The sequence below is a fragment of the Bos grunniens genome, chromosome 17 (assembly GCF_055505025.1).
Source record: "Bos grunniens cultivar Pamir isolate PY7600 chromosome 17, Bosgru_T2T1.0, whole genome shotgun sequence".
NCBI classification, from domain to species: Eukaryota; Metazoa; Chordata; class Mammalia; order Artiodactyla; family Bovidae; genus Bos; species Bos grunniens.
The window spans coordinates 41,861,041-41,881,834 of record NC_141181.1 but is presented as its reverse complement, the minus strand read 5'-3'; positions in this window follow the sequence as shown (position 1 = coordinate 41,881,834).

Sequence of the window (20,794 nt, the reverse complement as noted above, 5' to 3'; positions counted from 1 at the left end):
AAAGTGGATTTAGAAGAGAAAAAATAAGTAAAGTGCCCCCAATACTGAACTAACTAATAAAAGAGACAACGAAACAGATAGTTCTGGAGTTCCAGCTATGCCCTCCTCTGTGTGGATATTAGGAGGAAGTATGGAGATGATGGATAAACCTGCAATTCTTGGCTTAGGATAAGATTTGGACAAATACAAGTTTGAGAGCAGGATTGTGCAGCAGGCAACAGATATGAGTGTGATACTGTGATGCCTGTCTTGTTCTTTCTGTGGAGTTTCCTGCTCTAATGATGTACCTAATTACTTCTCTTTTGAAGCAAGTAACTAAAATGGAGACCTTGGCAGTCAGTCTGCTTCCTGAGAAGGGTTATTAACTGCCTTCATGGCCACTTAGACCCCAAGGGCCACAGCCCAGCTTGCGAGAACAACTCCATGAAGCTGGGAAAATTGATTAGTGGAAATATCTTTGCCTCCCCTCACTTCTATGAAGCTAACTTCACTGCGTGTGCCACAGTCTCCAGTTTAACTGACCCATGTGGGTAGGTTGGAGGAGGGGGTCATTTTCCTCCTATTAACTGTTTCTTCTGTTTAGATCCCCCAGCTAGTTTTGGAAAGTCCTTCACAAATCCTCTGAGCCTCATATTTCCTCATATATTATATGCTCCTTGTCATGACTACCTCAGAGTCAGGATTATCAAGAGGGCTAATTCCCATAAACAGATTTGTGCATTAGAAGAAAACATAAAAGTGTGCTTTATATCTCCTTAAAGTATGATATAATCAGATCAGATCAGTCGCTCAGTTGGGTCTGACTCTTTGCGACCCCATGAATCGCAGCATGCCAGGCCTCCCTGTCCATCACCAACTCCTGGAGTTCACTCAGGCTCACATCCATCGAGTCAGTGATGCCATCCAGCCATCTCATCCTCTGTCGTTCTCTTCTCCTCCTGCCCCCAATCCCCCCCAGCATCAGAGTCTTTTCCAATGAGTCAACTCTTCACATGAGGTGGCCGAAGTACTGGAGTTTCAGCTCTAGCATCATTCCTTACAAAGAAATCCCAGGGCTGATCTCCTTCAGAATGGACTGGTTGGATCTCCTTGCAGTCCAAGGGACTCTCAAGAGTCTTCTCCAACACCACAGTTCAAAAGCATCGGTTCTTCGGCGCTCAGCCTTCTTCATAGTCCAATTCTCACATCCATACATAACCACAGGAAAAACCATAGCCTTGACTAGACGAACCTTTGTTGGCAAAGTAATGTCTCTGCTTTTGAATATGCTATCTAAGTTGGTCATAACTTTCCTTCCAAGGAGTAAGCGTCTTTTAATTTCATGGCTGCAGTCACCATCTGTAGTGATTTAACAGTTAAAAGTTATTATGCTTTTAAGCCTTATAAAACATGGGAAATGATATATTCTTGCCTATTAAATGTATTTTTAATCATTGATAAACTTATATAAGAGGAGTTCAGTGTATACGCCAGGCAGTGTGATTGCTGGGTCATGTGGTAGTTTTATTTCTAGTTTTTAAAGTAATCTTCTTCTCCATAGTGGTTGCATCAACTTACATTCTCACCAACAGTGCAAAAGTGTTCCCTTTTCTCCGCATCCTGTCTAGTATTTGTTGTTGTAGATTTTTTGTAAAATAGATGGCCGGTAGGAGGTTGATGTATACCATAGGGAGCCCAGCCAGGTGCTCTGTGACAACCTACAAGGGTGGGATTGGAATTGGAGGTGAGAGGGAGGTTCAAGAGGAAGCAGATATATGTATAATTATGGCTGATTCATGTTGATGGGTGGCAGAAACTAACACAATACTGTAAAGCAATTATCCTCCTATTAAAAATAATTTTTTATAAAAAAAAGGACTCCATGAGGAACAATTTAAAATATTTATTATAAAAACCTGGAATTCATTTTGAGATTTGTATAGCTCACTGACATAAAATGCATTGCATTTTAAATGGACCATGATTAAATTTTAATATCATTAATCGTATCTCCAAAGTGATACTTTGTTGGGCACCTTGGCATTTATAGATAGTGGGGAACAGCGGCGTTTCTTCAAGAAGCACTTAGAGGCAGAAGGACAAGAGTACAGTGGTGCTCAGACTTTGCCCAAGGTACCTTCTAGATGCTTGGGAGATCAAACAAGAAAGACAGGTCTTCAAAAACAGTAATCTAATCAGCTATAACATTTGAGACAAAGTCTAAACAACAGACTTCTAAAGGAAGTGAGGGACCCATTGAGATTAGAAATGTAATTAATCTTTTAACATAGCTGATTATTCAAAGTTCTTTCCCCACAATAAATTTTCCCTCACAGCAGATTCCCAATCAGGTTTTTCCATATAATGCCACTGTAGAAAGTCATCTCTTCTTTTCTCCCAATCACACACTGATTTTCAGATGAGTAAGTTGCTTGTCAGGGCACAACCTCAATGGAAACATTTTAGGACTAACTAGTGTCTTGTTCAGCACTGCTACACTAGACAGGTTTCAGCAAAAGGATGTTATGCCTTTAAAGTAATTCTTTTGCTTAAGTTGAATTTTCCTTTCAGAAAATCAATGGGATGTCTCGTGGGAAAATCTCTTTTCTACTCTTGGCCATAGAAAGTTTACAGATAAAATATTATTTGACAGGCGCTGCTTTAGAATCATTGGTAATTTACACAAAACAGCTACACTAACCCACTACAGATGCTCTTGTTTCAAGGGTTCAATATTTGTGCATATCATGTTTGATTTTGGTTGAAGTACCTCATTCAGGTGATACAATTGCCCAAAGTTAGGACAAAAGATAATTCTTTTAGAGTATTTGAAAAAGTTGTTTCTACAAGAAGTATTTCTTGTCAGGAAGTTACATCTTTATTAAGCAACAATACAAGGCATGTGACCCCCAAAAATGATTCATTTCTTTGGCAGAAAAGGCTATGATCACAGTCTGTCTCTTTGAAATGATGTAAAATTTAGTTCAGTCATGTCTGACTCTTTGCACCCCCATGCAATGCAGCATGCCAGGCCTCCCTGCCCCTGACCAGCTCCCAGTGCTTGCTCAAACTCATGTTCATCAATTCGGTGATGTCATCCAACCATCTCATCCTCTGTCATCCCTTTCTCCTGTGTTCAATATTTCCCAGCATTAGGGTCTTTTCCAATGAGTCAGTTCTTCGCATCAGGTGGCCAAAGTATTGAAATGATTACCCCACCTTTAAATAAGCTTATGCTAATGAAAAATGTATTTTGTGGCCATACTTTAGCTCACCACAAAACACTTATCTGTCAAAGTGAAAACTGCATTTGTGTATGTGATTTGATAAATTTCCATTTGGAATTGCACTTAAAAACTCCCACTGCATTATAAAGAAATCATGAGACTTACCCCACAGCATCTTCTGCAGGAGCTTAATTTTTGCCTGTATTGCTTCAGAATAAAGAGAAAAAGAAAACAATATCCTAAACAGACTTGAAAACATAAAGACCTTAATTTTATATTTTTATGTTCAAGAGTAAAAACGTATCAGTCAAGGACAGAAATCTTGGGCAGAACATGCCTTTAATCTGTAGGACACTTGTCTAGATAATAGGTTAATCTCTCTTTTTACACCTGTTACTATCAGAAAGATAAGTGTTTTTTTTTTTTTTCTAATGGTAGTGATTTTTTAAATCATGCATGATTTCTTGCCAGTGTTCCATAAGATGCCAGAAACAAGATGTTCAGCCAATGTTGAAAGCTAATTTATGGTCTCTGGGAAGGATATTTCATATAGGTTTTGCAATGGTAAAGATTTCCTATAACCTCATTTTCTTGAAACACTGTCAAAGACTAGCTATCAGAAAGTGCAATTCATTTCAATCTGCCTACCATGTGGGTGGTACATCTAACAGAGGAAATAAAAAATACAAGGCTGAAGGAAAGATAAAGCAAGAATGCAACAGGAGGAAGAGAAATAATTGGGTGAGTCCTGGATGTGAGGTACTCAAATTGGGAGGGGGAAAAAAGCCAGAATACAAGTTTATATCTTGGGAGTAAAACTAGACCTAGAAGTCAAAAGTGATCTATAAAGTCATATGTTAATGGGATCTTCTCTAAACATTGAAATTTATCTAGAGTTGCTTCAAAGCCTCAAGTCCAAAGGCTGAGAAAGACCACAACTCCTCCAAATTTTCTACTTATTCTTGGGGTTCAAGTTATAGAGACAATATGTGCTGCTGTCTAATTTTTATTTTCTATTTTGCAGGAAGTAAGAGAGGAAGGAAGGAGGCAGTGAAGGAAGGAGGGAAACTTTAGGAGACTAGGAGGCAAGGAGTCTAAGGACACTAGAGGCTGCTTAGGGAGGTATGATTGTCTGCAGATAATCCAGGAAAGAATTCTGATATTGTGGTATATGGCTAGCAATCTGAATGAAATACCAGAATAAATTGTGTGTCTGTTGGAAGAAAGAGCATCCTAGTCAAAGGAGGAAAGAGTCATGTGCTCTGAGACCCAGTGTGTCTGTTCTTGTGCTGTGTCCTTCTTAGAGGATTGCACATGGCATGTGAAAACAAAGAATCAAGGGCTCTGTAAGCAATTTTTTGTCTGAGCAAATGGCAGAACATCTCCCTTTCTGGAGGTGAGGAAGACCAAGAAAGGAGCTATTTTATGAGTTAATGGGGATCCAAACCAAGAATTTGCTTTTGTATATTTTGCATGTGAAATCTTGAATATTGCTTAGATATCCAAAGGTCTTGTAGAAGTTTGGTGTTAAGTTTTAGGTGGAAGTTCTACTGTTTATTTAATATTAGTTATTAGCAATTCATGGAATATAAAATCATGAAGCACAAGAGGTTGTGTTTAAGGTAAATTGACTAAAGAAGAGACCCAAGACAACCCCGGTCTTCTCAGACATACAGAGTTGAGGAGAGTGAAGTCAAGAACATAAGAGGAGGGTTAGGAGAAAGTGAATCCTGGAGGACATATGAAAAACACATTTAACAAATAAAGTGTGATAAACTGTCAAGTGCTGATTGATACACAGAATGTGTGCATGCTGAGTCGCTTCTGTTGTGTCTGACTATTTTGAACCTTATGGACTGTAGACTGCTAAGCTCCATGAGATTCCCCAGGCAAGGATACTGGAGGGGGTTTCCATGCTCTCCTCCAGGGAATCTTATCAACCCTTTGATCTAACCGTGTCTCTTTCGTCTCCTGCGTTAGCAGTCAGGTTCTTTATACCACTAGTGTCACCTGGGAAGTCCAATTACCATTGCTTTTGGCAGTCAAAAATGGGTGACCTGGATGAGAGAAGTATTAGGGTAAATTCAAGAATACTTGTAGAAAATAGTTGTTTAGAAAATAGAAATAGAGCAAATGAAGACAGAAAACATTCACAACTCTTATAAGACATGTTGCTGTAAAAGGAATAGTGAAATTAAGCAAGACCCGCAGAAGTTTTCTATGGTACGATCCTTATAACTATCCTACCAATATAAATATCCTTAATGGAAGGATATTTAAAATGCAGCTACTGCATACTTGAATGATGATGGAAATGAACTGCTAAGTTGCTTCAGTCGTGTCCGACTCTGTGTGACCCCATGGACAGCAGCCCACCAGGCTCCCCTGTCCCTGGGTTTCTCCAGGCAAGAACATTGGAGTGGGTTGCCATTTCCTTCTCCAATGCATGAAAGTGGAAAGTGAAAGTGAAGTCGCTCAGTCGTGTCCGACTCCTAGCGACCCCATGGACTGCAGCCTACCAGGATCCTCCGTCCATGGGATTTTCCAGGCAATAGTACTGGAGTGGGGTGAAATGAACTAATTCAGGGCAAAAAAGTGAGTTAGAGTATCAAAACACTGGGTAAATACAATAAAATTGAACGTAGCACTCCTGGACCTTGGGAGTTAGTGATGATGTATTTAAATTTAGATCAATTGACAAGGGTGTGAATATTTTTCAACCATGTTGTACAGACAATATGGAAGAATTGTAGTAAATCATGGAAGGTGAGATTTTTTTTTTGCTGTGTTATTATAGACATAGATAAATAGCCTTGGTGAGAAAATGTCTAATAAAAACTTGGTTTTCATTGTTCACTAGAATTTCCTGGAGACTGTAAACTACCAAGGATTCTCATGGGCAAAACGTAGAAGGACACTGTTGTGACAAAAAAAAAGAAAATTTCTGCTTATTGACATATTTATTCTTAATGATGTGTACCTTTTATTCTTTACCTGTGTTTGCAAGTTGTTTTGTGTTGGGAGGAGAATGGTATTGACAGCAGAATGGGGATATTTGGCTAATTAATTTTTAGTAAAATTCTGTTCTGTCTGATTAAGGCTTAAACCAAGACATTGTTAGACACATACTAAAATTTTACATATAAAATTATGTATGTATTCTAAAGCGTGTTAAAATTTTGCTGGCAGTGATCTTAGTCTATATGACCTCAGAGGCTATGACTACAGCGTGAATTATTTTCAAACATTTCAGGTTTTGTTGACTTATCTAGATTTTTCTATTTCTCCAACATTACTGTATTGGTATTAGAAGATTGGAATTCCAATAACTTTTCAGAAATGATTTACAGAGCATACTTCTTGTCTCCCAGCTCAGATATTCCTTCTGGAGTTATTAACTCTGAAAGGCATCCCTCCACCACCACCGCTGTGAACTTTCAAGTTTGTATGTGGTGTATATTCCAATGTGTTTCACATTTTAGAAAAGAGGGGATTCTCTGTGACGAACCATGACTAAAATGGCAAATCTAGAAGTAAACAGTTCTCTCTATTCAAGACAGAGAATGAGCTACTTACACTTAAATGCAAAAAACATGCCACAGAGCCAAATGATGCAATTCTTTGTCCCAGTTCACAGCCCCCCAAGTGCCTACACACTTACTATCACCTCCTACTCTCCATCACAGCTGACCCTCTCCAGCATGCGTGTCCATCTGGGGCTCCAGCTCACAGAGAACACAACAGCCTGTTAACTTCAGGATGATGCTTTCAGAGGGAGCGTTTTCTTTTGTAATTCACTCATCATTTGCATTTTTGTCATGTCTGTATCCTTAAAATGTGACAAACATTTGGTTCTCATAATCCATGGGGTTAATAAAGAAACCCAGGTTCTCCAAAATATGAAGATTTATTCACAAGTAAAATCTAATCTAATCTGAACAGTGTCTAGAAGCAGGCAGCAAGTTCAACAGGAACATTTGTTTACAAAAGGATATGAAAAGAACGCTTCTACAAATTCTTGCTTCTTGTTGCCATTTCTTCCTTCATTCAAGTTTTGATTTTTGATGTGGTATCACCCATCTCAATTAATCTTGAATGATTTCATTTTAAATTTTGAATCGGCCATAAACATTCACAAATTTTAAGCATCAAAAATTATGGAATGGTGCACAGTGAAATGTTTTCTTCTTCTATGGATTGAATATTGGTATCCATCAAAGTTCATGTTAATGTGGAGGTGCTTTGTTGTGGGATCTTTGGGAGGTGACTGGGTTTAGATTAGGTCATGGGAGTGGAGCCCCCAAGATAAGATTGGTGCCCTTATATATGGAGGAACAGATAAGTTTTCTCTCTCTCTCTCAGCCATGTGAGGATAACAAGAAGAGTACTTCCTGCAACCAGGAAGGGTATCCTCTTCTGACACCAGATCTACAAGAGCCTTGATTTTGGACTTCCAGCCTTCAGAACTGTGAGAACAATGGGTATTTGTTGTTCAAGGCCCCTAGTCTGTGGTATTCTGCTACAACAGTCTAAACTAACTACCCTAAACACCTTTCTACCCTCGATCCCTGCTGCTTGCTTAGCACCTCCACCCAACAGGCAAACCAATATTACTTTTAAAAAAAAATTTGCCTGGTTCTTGGTAATTTTTATATATTTTTAAAATTAATTTTTTTAATTGGAGGATAATTGCTTTACAATGTCATATTGGTTTCTATTGTAAAGCAATGTGAATCAGTTATAACTATATATATAACCCCTCCCTCTTGAGCCTCCTTTGCCTGCCATCCTAGCCCTCTAGGTCATCACAGAGCACCAGACTGGGTTCCCTATGTTATATAGCAGCTTCCCATTTTCATATACAATAGGATAGAAGAGGGCACGGCAACCCACTCCACTGTTCTTACCCAGAGAATCCCATGGACAGAGGAGCTTGGCAGGCTACAGTCCATGTGGTTGCACAGAGTCAAACACAACTAAAGTGACTTAGCATGTACAGTGTACACATATCAATGCTACTTTCTCAATCCATCCCACCCTTTCCTCCCTCACTGTGTCCACAAGTGCATTCTCTATGTCTATGTCTCCATTCGTTCCCTGCAAATAGGTTCATCAATACTATTTTCTAGATTCCATATATATGTGTTAACATATGGTCTATGTAGGTTTTTCTCTTTCTGATTTGCTTTACTCTGTATAACAGGCTCTAGGTTCACCCACCTCACCAGAACTGACTCAAATTTATTCTTTTTAATGGCTGAGTAATATTCCATTGTATATATGTATCACATCTTCTTTATCCATTCATCTGTGGATGGAAATCTAGGTAGATTCCATGTGCTACTATTGTAAATAGTGCTGCAATGAATATTGAGGCATGCATGTCCTTTTGAATTGTGGCTTTATCAGGGTATATGCACAGTTGTGGGATTGTTGGGTCATATGTTAGATTTATTCCTCATTTTTTAAGGAATCTCCATATTGTTCTCTATAATGACTGTATCAGCTTATATTCACACCAACAGGGTAGGAGAGTTCCCTTTTCTCCACATCGTCTGCAGAATATTTTGTTCGTAGATTTTTTGATGCTGGTAATTCTGACTTGTGTGAGGTGATACCTCATTGTAGTTTTGATTTATATTTCTTAATAATAAGCCATTTTGAGGATTTTTTCAAGTGCGTATTGGCCATCTGTATGTTTTGTTTATCTGTTTCTTTCTGATTTTTTTTGTGTGTGTGTGTATGTGTGTTTGAGCCAGCACAGATTATATATTATGTGTCCCTCCCTTTTCTACAAATGGTAACATTTGTTGTTGTTGTTCAGTCACTCAGTCATGTCTGATTTTTTATTACCCCATGGACTGCAGCATGCCAGGCTTCCCTGTCCTTCACTATGTCCCAGAGTTTGCTCAAACTCTTATCCATTGAGTCAGTGATGCCACCCAATCATCTCATCCTCTGTTGCCCCCTTCTCCTCCTGCCCTATCTTTCCCAACTTCAGGGTCTTTTCCAATGAGTCAGCTCTTTGCATCAGGTGGGCAAAGGACTGGAGCTTCAGCTTCAGCATCAGTCCTTCCAATGAATATTCAGGGTTGATTTTCTTTAGGATTGACTGGTTTGATCTCCATGCTGTCCAAGGGACACTCAAGGGTCTTCTCCAACACCACAGTTCAAAAGCATCAATTCACATGCTTCTCATTATATATGAAATTGAAAGTGAAAGTCCCTTAGTTGTGTCCAACTCTTTGCGATCTCATGGACTATACAGTCCATGGAATTCTCCAGGCCAGAATACTGGAGGGAGTAGCCTTTCCCTTATCCAGGGGATCTTCCCAACTCAGGGATTGAACCAGGGTCTCCTGCATTGCAGGCAGATACTTTACCATCTGGGCTACCAGGGAAGCCCCTCATTATATATTCTTAGGAATTTTAGTTTTGTTGATTTATTTTTTCATTTTCTTTCATCTATCCTGAATGACTGAATATTACAAGGATTTTTAGCTGAGTCTCTTATCTGAAAATAGTATTATCTCCTCATTTTTCATTTTAAAGTTCTTATTTCTTTTCCTTGTCTAGTTGGGTAGGCTAACTTTGGTACCATAAACAATTAGTATCAATAATAATAATATCTTTGTTCAGTGCTAATTTTAGTAGTTATAAAGTGTTATTTCTTGTTTCTCCTTGTAGAAAAGATGTTTTGTGTGTTTCACTATTAAGTCTAGTATCAGTCTCTGTAAGAAAAGTTTTTATCGCATTGAGAGTTTTCATAATCTTTTAAACTGAATATTTTTAAATAAAAAATGAATGTCAAATTTTAAAATTCTCAGAATATACAAAGAAATTATATTTTTCTTAACTTATTAATACATATTTTTAATGTTCTCCTTACTTTTAATGCCACTCATCTACCTGTCATTCAGGAGAAACCACTCTAAAAAGTTCTCCTTTATTTATAGATATTTTAAAATTCCTTACATTTTTCTTCTCTATATCAAAATAAGATAAAACATGGTTAAAGAGTCATACCCTAGTGGGTATGAAATATATGTATTCCTGAATATATGTGTGTTCTTTTATTTTTTTGTTTGCTTACTTTGCTTTGAACTCTGGTAGTACCTAGTCTAAAATTCTAAACAAACAGAAATGAAGAATTACACTAGAGAAGCAGAAGAAATTCCTTAATCAGAAGGAAGAAAACACCTTCATATCAGTCTAGTCTCAGTGTGAGGGGTTAGGAAGTGGTAAGGGCAATAGAAGAGCATAGGTACATTTGGAAGGAAAGGTTCAGTTTTACATTAATACCACCTGTGAGCCTTAGCTTTTCGTCTAGAACCATCGTATTTACAAGGTATGAACAGCTTTTGGAGCCACACTATAGCAAACACACACCACCATCAACATCATCAAAATGGTCTGTGAGATATGTACCATATGCTCTCCCAGTAAAGGTTAGAACTTAGAAAAGAATATATACATCTTAGCGTAAACTTGGAAGAGTTTAAAATGGTGGTCAAATGCCATTAGGCAGTGGAAACATACATGGTGCTCGGTGTTCTCTGAGAGTACCCGCTGGAGAGTACTCGGTTTTTCTACCTTCTAGCTCCACATCCTCATCTCCATCTGCAAAAACTTTGTTGCTTCTCAAGCTCTCACTACATACACTGACTATAGCACTGACACCATCTTACTGGAGCACTCACTGACTAAAGTTGAATTGAACAAACCTTACCTGTAGATATCTAGGCTATTACTTTTTATTTTTTTTTACCAAGCCATGTCTGAGTCTTTGTGACCCCATGGACTGTAGCCTGTCCAGCTAATCTGTCCATGTGATTTCTTAGGCAAGAATACTGGAGTGTGTTGCCATTTCCTTCTCCAGAAGATCTTCCTGACCCAGGGATGGAACCCATGTCTCCTGCATCTCCTGCATTGTAGGTGGATTCTTGACTGCTGCACCACCAGGAAAGAGATACCTTTTTGTTTGTTTCTTTTTTTTTTTCCTTTGATTATTATTTTTAATTGAAATATAGTTGCTTTACACTGCTGTGTCAGTTTCTGCTGTACAGCAGAGTGGATTTCCTTCCCATTTAGGTCACCACAAAGCACCAAGTAGAATTCTGTGTGCTATACAGTAGGTTCATAGTGGTGTATATATGTCAATTGCAGTCTCTCAATTCATTCATATGTTTGTTCTCAACATCCATGTGTCTATTTCTGCTTTGCAAATAAGATCATCTTTACCATTTTTCGAGATTCCACATATATGCATTAATGCATAACATTTTTTTTCTTTCTGACTTACTTCACTATGTATGACAGTCTCCAGGTTTCTTAATCAAGTTTGGCAGGAAACAAATGTTACACTCTAATATAAATCCTCTGAGAATATTTAATAAGAACCACATATAAAGGCATAAATAGGACAGGATGAAACCACCAAGTATATTTCATCTCTGCAGTGCCGGTAATAGAGAAAATCCAGCCCCAGTTACAAACCACAAGAATAAAGGATGGTCACTATAAATTGAAAAACAGAATCCAGTAGAAAAGAACAGTTGAAATAAAGAAACCCAAGTTGGTGAACAAAGTTAACCTATGTGGGCTGGGAGCCATGGGAATAGATGACCAACCTCATTTAATAACTTTATAATTGTTGTTGCTCTTTAGTCACTAAGCCTTGTTCAACTCATTTGTGACCCCGTGGATGATAGCCCACTAGGCTCCTCTGTCCATGGGATTTTGTAATAGGGAAGAACAAATCTGACTGCATATTAGATCTATTTATTTTGCTTTAACATTTGTATTCTATTGCTTATGCTACAAGTTAAGAATGTTGCTTATACCCTGAAATACACAGAATTCTTATTCACAAGACTCTAGCCTTTAAAGGTATAATACTTTTCATCCATGTAGTGATAAAATGTTGCATATCAGAGAATAATATTTGCCTGGTTCCAGGTTTACAGGGAGGTCCTGATCTGACCTACACAGACAGCTACAAGAACAAAGGATTCTGCATGAAGACTTTAGTAACAATGAGCCACGCCCCTCTCCTTTTGGTATAAAAGAAGCCTGAATTCTAACTCAGATAAGATGGTCCTTCAGGATGTGATTTTACCATCTTCTCAGTCTGCTGACTTTCTGAATAAAGTCACTATTCCTCGCCCTAACAACTGGTCTCTCAATTTATTGGTCTGTCATGTGGTGAGCAATATGAGCTTGGATTCAGTAACAATGTCATTCTTATTCTGAACTACTTTATTGACTAAACCCAACTGGAAGTGAGAAATCAAGGGAGCACCTTGTGAAGTCCACAGGTCAACCTCCAAAGCAGAAAGGGGGGTGAACCAGGGAAAATAGATCTAAAGGTGTTCACAGAATATATCCTGCACATCTGGTGTCCCCCAACTGTGTTCTCAGCCGAGGAAAATAAGGGCTAGGCACATAACAAGGATAATAAATACAATAGGTGAGAAAAAAGACCCCCTTACAACAGTCCGCTGTAGTACAGGTGTTTTTTCTTCAGAAAGACAAACATAGTAATTTTAACGTCCTATGTTATACGTAATCTTACGTAGCATTTGTGAAACAAAATGAAGCATACTGCTTAGAAGAATGCATTTTCTTTAGTTATCTTCAAATATGAAACACTGCTTTCTAACGCATTCATATTTTAAAAAGGTTTGTGGATTGCTTGTGATAATGAGGTTTAAGATGTTCAAGAAAGTATAAATGAAATATTCAGAAACTGGTCGTTGAAAGGTTTCACCGCAGCATTTTTTCTTTAAAAGTTTTTTTTGTTGTTGTTGTTACTTGTAAAATCTCTGGTTTATCTCATACCTCAGCTAGCCTGAAACATACAACCACAAACAGAAAAATTAACTTCCTTTAGGTCATCTCCAATGCTGCTTCTGCATACATCGTGCAACCAAAACATGTAACTGAAAATAAACTTTGCAAACTGTTGTCCTTAGCATATACCTGGTAGAAGACATAATTCTTCTAATTGGTAACAAAAATAATTTGCCTTTTCAAGGAAACAGATAAGCTAATGATATATTTAGTTATCCTTTTGAATACTATGTTATACAAAAAGGAGTCACATTTCTTCTTTGAAGTTTGTCTCTAGTCCTGAGAAAATGTTATGCAAATGGAACCAATTTTAAATGTCAACCAAGTACTCTTTGCAGTATGCAAATGTGCTTCCTGGAGAAAAACAAAACAAAACAAGTATCTTCATAATAAGATGCTGAAAAGGCATTGTAATGAGTCAAACCAACAGAGACTCAGTTGCTAAGTCAAAAACTTACATTCTTAAGAATAAAAATGTTTCCCCATATTCTGGTATTATTAAAATATTCAAAGAATTTTTTATCTTTGTCTTTTCAAAACCCATTGACTTTGTCCCTCATAGCTCCTTGCAATACTGATCTTGAAAGATATACAAATAGAAAGTTCTTTGCTCTTTGTACTGTACTTATCTTAGTGTTTGGTGGCAGCAGCCAAGAGAAAGGAGATGTCCTACATCAGAGTGTGGCTGGGGTTCTATGGCTCACAGGTCAGTTACTTAATTAATATCTGCTGCTACTGCTAAGTCGCCTCAGTCTTGTCCGAGTCTGTGTGACCCCGTAGATGGCCTCCCACCAGGCTCCGCCATCCCTGGGATTCTCCAGGCAAGAACCCTGAAGTGGGTTGCCATTTCCTTCTCCAATGCATGAAAGTGAAAAGTCAAAATGAAGTCGCTCAGTCATGTCCGACTCTTAGCGACGTCATGGACTGCAGCCTACCAGGCTCCTCTGTCCATGGGATTTTTCCAGGCAAGAGTACTGTAGTGGGGTGCCATCACCTTCTCTGAAACAATATCTAGTCTCCTCTTTTTCAATATGTGAACTTCTATATCATTCCAAGTAAGAATCTGCTGAGTAAATAAACTATCTTTTTTATTCAGATCAAGAAAGCTAAAACAATGAAAAATAAAAGACAACTGCCTATGAGCTCCAGAAAATTTCATAAACAGTGGATTGATGAAAACTGGAAAACATTTCTACCAATAATGTTCCTTCTTCCTGTGCAGTGTATGGACCTGACAGGTGGATCAGAAAAGATGATGGAGCTATTGACATTAGTAAAATGGCATAACAGTCATATCATCCTGAACTACCTCTGAATTTCATGAGAGAAGAATAAATCTTTGTATTATTTGCATGTGTGCTTAATCGCTCAGTCTTGTCTGACTTTTTGCAGCCCCATGGACTGTAGCCTACCTGGCCCCTTCATCCATGGAGATTTTCCAGGCAAGAATATTGCAGTGGGTTGCCATGCCCTTCTCCAGGGGATCTTCCCAACCCAGGATCGAACCCAGGTCTCCCACACTGCAGGAGGATTCATTAAAGTCTGAACCACCAGGGAAACTCCTAATATTATTTAAGACAGTGTCATTTTGGCCTTGTGTTAGTAACAGCTATAAGTAATTATAAACTGATCCATGCCCACATTTGTTTAAGCTACTCTGAGTCATCCACATTGAATCATTTTATCATCACATATCAATCACTTTTTAGAACAGAAATTCCGTCATATTCTAATGTGCAAAATATTGGATGTAGCAACTAAACAGATGGGTAGGGGAAGTGACAGATATTTGGAACTTTTCCTGAATATAACTTGGCTGTGTTACATTTGTAAACAAGTTTTCTCACTCTCACAGGCAACTTGGCCAATGTTCCTGTTGTTGTTGATTCAATTCATGGTCTAAAGTGAAATTCTAGGCTCTAAAGAGATATCATGTAAAATGTTAACCAACAATTCCTCAATAAGCTCCTTTCTATAGGATCTTCAGCATGATTTATTTTTTTTCCCCATTCTCCTCTTTTTAAATTTTTAATTCCAGAAAATTTCAGGCATAAAGAAAGTGGTATAAAGAACCATTATGTAAGTGTTAGGTAGTTAGAATAAGAGAAAGGAGTCCAAGATGGCAGTGGCTAAAAGACAAAGAAAGGGAAAATGCCACAAAATTGGAACAAAAGAAAACCTGCAGACCAGAGTTAAAACCTCAGGTAAAACAAACAGCCTTCCTGGCTAGCCTGGTTTGCATAGGGCAGGCTCAGAGGGGAGGAGACAAAACCTATAAAAAGAGGAAGCCAAGAGGATTGATGGCCGCTCCTTTGGGGTTGGCCCACCCTCACACCTCGAGGGTGTACTATCCTTTGTTTGCCAAATAAAAATGTGAGCTGTAATCGAGCTGTAACACTCGTCTGCCATTTCAAATCTTTGCTGTGGCGAGACAGAACAGAGGAAATTATACACTCTCCTGACAAAAGTATCCCACTCAGCAAGTATTTTAGGATTTCCTGTTGGCTCAGATGGTAAAGAATCTGCCTGCAGTGCAGGAGACCCAGGTTTGATCCCTGGGTTGGGAAGATCCATTAGATAAGGAAATGGCAACCCACTCCAATGTTCTTGCCTTGAGAATCCTATGGACAAGAGGAGTCCATGGGGTCACAGAGTCAGACATGACTGAGCTACTAACACACACATGCAAGGATCAATATTGCATTTTCTATACGTTTCGCCACTTCATCACTTCTCAGAGTCACTTTGAAGCAAATTTCAGTTATCACTTTATTTCATCCATACATATTTTATCATAAATCTCTGAAATACAAAAATTCTTTCTCTCTTTTTTAAACTGCTTCCACCTAACACTTAAGCAATACTTTTTAATATTATTTTGTTACTTTTCTTAATTGTTTTTAAAGTGAATAGTCAGAGCACAGAAGATATGCAGACAGGGAAAATATTGTTTATAATACTCTACAGATGGATACACATTATTATACATTTGTTCAAATTGCTAGAATATACAACACCAAGAATGAACCCTAATGTAAACTATGGATTTTAGGTGATAACGATGTGTCAGTGTAGGTTCATCAGTTGTAACAAATGTACCACTCTTATGGGGGATGTTGATAACAGGAGTGCCTATGCATGTGTAGTGGCAGCAGATATGTGGACAATTTCCTGTCCTTTTTGCTGTGAACCTTTATTAAAAAAAAATAAAGAAGTGTTAAAAATAGTAGTAACTACTATGGAGTGAAACAGTTTAAGTTAAAATCTCTGGGTTGCTAATGACAAAACACAAGCCAAAATAAATCAAAACCCATTGGTTATTTCTGGAGACTCTAAGTCAATGGTTTTTAAACTATCAGCCACGAGTCTTGTCTGCCATAATGGCTGATTTTGTTAATAAGGTTTTATTGGGACCTAGCACACCTGTTTGTTGACATATTGTCTATGACTTCACTCTGTTTATAAGAGAAGAGTTGAATAGCAGTGATTAAGAATGTATGGATTGCGCAGCCGAAAATGTTTACTCTCTGGCCCTTCGTAAGAAAAGTTTGCTCATTACTTTCCTAAGCAGTCAAGTCATTCATTCCTTTGAAAATTAACAACTAAGGGGGAAAAGTGAGCACTTATTCTGCCTTTTCTTCATGAATATCATCTCAAATGTACTCATTACTGATGAAGGGATGTTTTCTTTATAGATGGTTTCTAGTTTATAAAAGAAAATTAAAATATCTCCATTTTTCCACTTCTAATGAAATAATGACACGACTGAGTGACTGAACTGAACTGAATGAAATAATAGGTCAAATGATATAAACATATCAGGGCTGAGACCATAAAGAGACAACTATTCATTACATGCTTTCTTATAGAATTTAAAGTACCATCTATTATATAGACAAAGAAATCAAACATATATTTGGTCAAATCTCTAGACATGAAAACCAAGAAAAACTTCTTAGAGAAGGAGAATGTGAAGCCACACCAAGTGGATTCAATCAGCAACACCCAGACCATGGGAAATGCTACAGGAAAAACAACCTATTATATATACATGTATATTTATTTTACTATGTATGTACATATGTTACATAATTGCACTCTCATATTTCATGTATCACTTTTTAAATAATAAACCACCATAATTTTGCTAATAGTCATAGGATATTAATATGTCAGATGTCCTTTTTAGTGATATCATTGGAAAGCACATTTGACATATTAAAAACAGTCAACATATATTAGAAAAATTATTATGTTGTATTAAGTTAAAGAAAAAGATATATAGGATGAAAAAGTGAGTTGATTCTTTTATGATTATAAATTAATGAAATAAAATGAAAATTTCCTTCTATGTATTAGATTCAATTTTAAAATATGTGGTCAGATTTCTCCAGTAACACTAATTACTTATATGTTTTAAAGTATTTGAATTATTTATTGTTGAGAGAGCATAAATTTTAAGTCAGACACCTAATTAACATTATATTTTGTGCAAATTAAATCAATAGCTGATGTTTCGAAGAGCTAGGGCATTTAACATATTAGGCATAAGCATAATAGACTTGTAGCAATATATCTTTTCACATATAAGTAAGCTATTGGAGTCCAAGACAATGTTTTATGGTTATATTGCAGAAATAATAATATCAACAAACATTCTAATGGCCATTTCTCTAACCCCTTTTGTGATATACCAGGTGCAATAAGCTAAATCTCGCTTGTTCTCTGATATCTTAGAAACTTTTTCAATTTTACATGTATTCTGGGAGATATAACACATGTCCTTTGTTACAGATACCTGCTCTCCCCCAAACACCAGTCCCAGCATATATGGCTGTTTTAGAAACATCATTAGAACCATATTGCACAAACTATTTTGAAGATATCCAGTTTAGGAACAGAAAGTTGATTACTGTAGAAATAAACATTGCTCTCCTGGAAGTTTAGATTGGGATCACAAAAAGCTGAGCTAATTAACTGAATCACAACTGCAAATAAACTCTGGACTAAGTGTTTATGAATAAGCTTAGTAATCTAATTCAAGATGTTTAGGGAGAAGACATGGCTCTGGTTACTAACATTTATTACATTCTTACCATGTACCTATAGTGCATTTTGTTGACTTACTCAACACTCAGTCTGAATATAGCCTACTTATTTCTCTTTCTCTCCTGTAGAAGCTATAAAACTAAAACATTTATTACTCAGCTGCTCTGTAGCTAAGCTACACGTTTAAATCTGTTCTTACTGATGAGATATAAACTTTATTCTTCTCTAGAGGACCTCCTTTTGCTTCTTGGCCAACTCTCTTCTTTCTGTGTGAAAAGTCATATATGTAGGCATGCATATTAATTGGCAATGCTCATCTTGCACTGATGATAACAGAAGTCATGTGCAAAGAATGGTCCAACAACCATGTATATTGGATCTTTTATAGCACCATTATCCACCTCTAATGACTTACTGAGCAAAATCAGTCAAGTTCTCTGTTATCATCAGTCTTAATTTATAGCCAGTCCCCTACATATGAACAGGTTCCATTCTGAGAGAGCTTTCTTAAGTCTAATTTGTTTTTAAGTCCGACAGAGTTAGCCTAGACATGCAGCTAACACAATAGGGTATGTTGTAGTGTACTGTAATAGGTTTATAATACTTGTCATACAAATAATACATGAAAAGCAAACGAACACAAAAAATAGCATTGCATAGTTAAGTACACAGAAGCACGACTACTTGTAGAGAAAGCACGCACGTGACAATATATACAAGACACATAAATTAACGTGATTGGATATGTGAACATGTATTACAATCTTTGATAATTCACGACTTGAAGGTTTGTATATAGGAAAATTACTGTATATGGATCTCAGTGCATTACTTGTGTGAATTTAACTTAATTGTCTCAACCACCGTTACTTGTTAGGAGTTGCTGTTTTCTGTATTTCACAGGTAAAGAAACATATGCATGGAATAGTTAAATCACTGTATTAAACTCACAGTTCTAGTATGTAAATGGCCAAGAGTTGGAACCTATACAATCTGATTCTAGAGCCTTCAGTCTAACCATTACATTGGGCTTCCACTTACTTTGAAAATTCAGGAGAAATGGAGAAACAAGGACATATCTAGGATCTTCTGTGAGGCAAAATGGGGTGGACTTAATTCTACATTTCATGAAGCCCATTGGAGTTTGCTTCTTTTGGATGTATGGAATCTATGAGAGAAATACCTCAATTCATGAAATACATTTTCTTCATTTGAAAATGAAAGATATGACTATAGATCAATCAGTATTGTAAATGAGATAACGTGTATGGTGGTTAAACTAGAATATGTCAAAAGCAATGTAGTCCCAATGCAATTTCATCCAATTCTCAGTGAAAATGAAAATTTTAAGGAAGAATGAAAATATATTATTTTTAATCTATTAAATCTTTACTAGTCACAGTTACAGAGATCAAAGATTCTGGATCACTATTGGATTGCTGCTAGCTATATTAAGATACTTTGAATCCTTGGTCTATCCTTCAGATTGGAATTTAAAAGAAAAGATCTGCATTTTCAGTCTTAAGTTAGTGTTTCTCAACTTAAGGTCCCAAAAAATATTATCCTAGAGAAAGGAATCTGTTTTTTTAAATTGTCCCTTTGCCAGTTCAGGGCATGATGAAGCAAATTAAGTTGTGTTCAGATAGATAGAGATGCAGTTAATAGAAATATTTCAGAACAATTGACAGTCTCCACTGGGGCAAGCACTGAAGATCTGCTCACTTTGTGTGGGCTGGTTGCGAGCAGTACACAGTCAGTGGTGCATATGCTTTTTTCTTCCTTTGAGTGGAAGCCTACCATTTTGGAATCTCTTCAATATGCGATAGGGTTTGATCAATTTACCAATTTTTGATACTCCTATAAACACGTACAATTAAGTCTGTGAATTAGGTTCTTGAACAAACCCTAATGAAATTTACAGCTTAGCCTCTTGCCTCAAATTTATGAAAAATTATAATTATATTAATTATAAATCAATTAACATAATTGCTACATTTAACTTTGTTGTTGTTTAATAGCTAAGTCCTGCCCATCTGCCAATGTCTCTTGCATTGGCAGCTGGATTCTAAATATGAGGCTTCCCTGGTGGCTGAGCAGTAAAGAATCTGCCTGCTAATACCTGCCAATGTAAGGGATGTGGGTTCAATCCCTGCCTTGGAAAGATCTCCTGGAGAAGGAAATGGCAACCCACTCCAGCAATCTTACCTGGGGAATCCCAAGGACAGAAGAGCCTGGCATGCTACAGTCCACAGGGTCATAAAAGAGTCGAATACAACCTAGCAACTAAACAACATTTTATTATATTATATTAATTAATGCAATCATAATATCAATTATAGAATACTCACCACTGACTAAAGATGCACATTCTACAACGAAATCTTCAAAAGACAGAGTCTCATATTGAGTTTCTGGGCTAATACAATCAAATCAAGTGTAATCTTAAATGAAAGGCCTATGTATAAGCTGTGATTCCTTGATTTAGAAGGTTCATAATTGTTTGCATGTGATGATCTTAAGAGCAAAATGTTATATAATATACTAAACAAATCATCCTCAAATTAAAGTGCTCAATAAAGTAATTCAGTAATACCACGTTAAGGCCCTTAATGGCTTATATAATTCTTAGTAATATGCTCACCAGCTAATAGCAAAGCCATAAAAGTAGTGGTCATTTGCAAATGTGA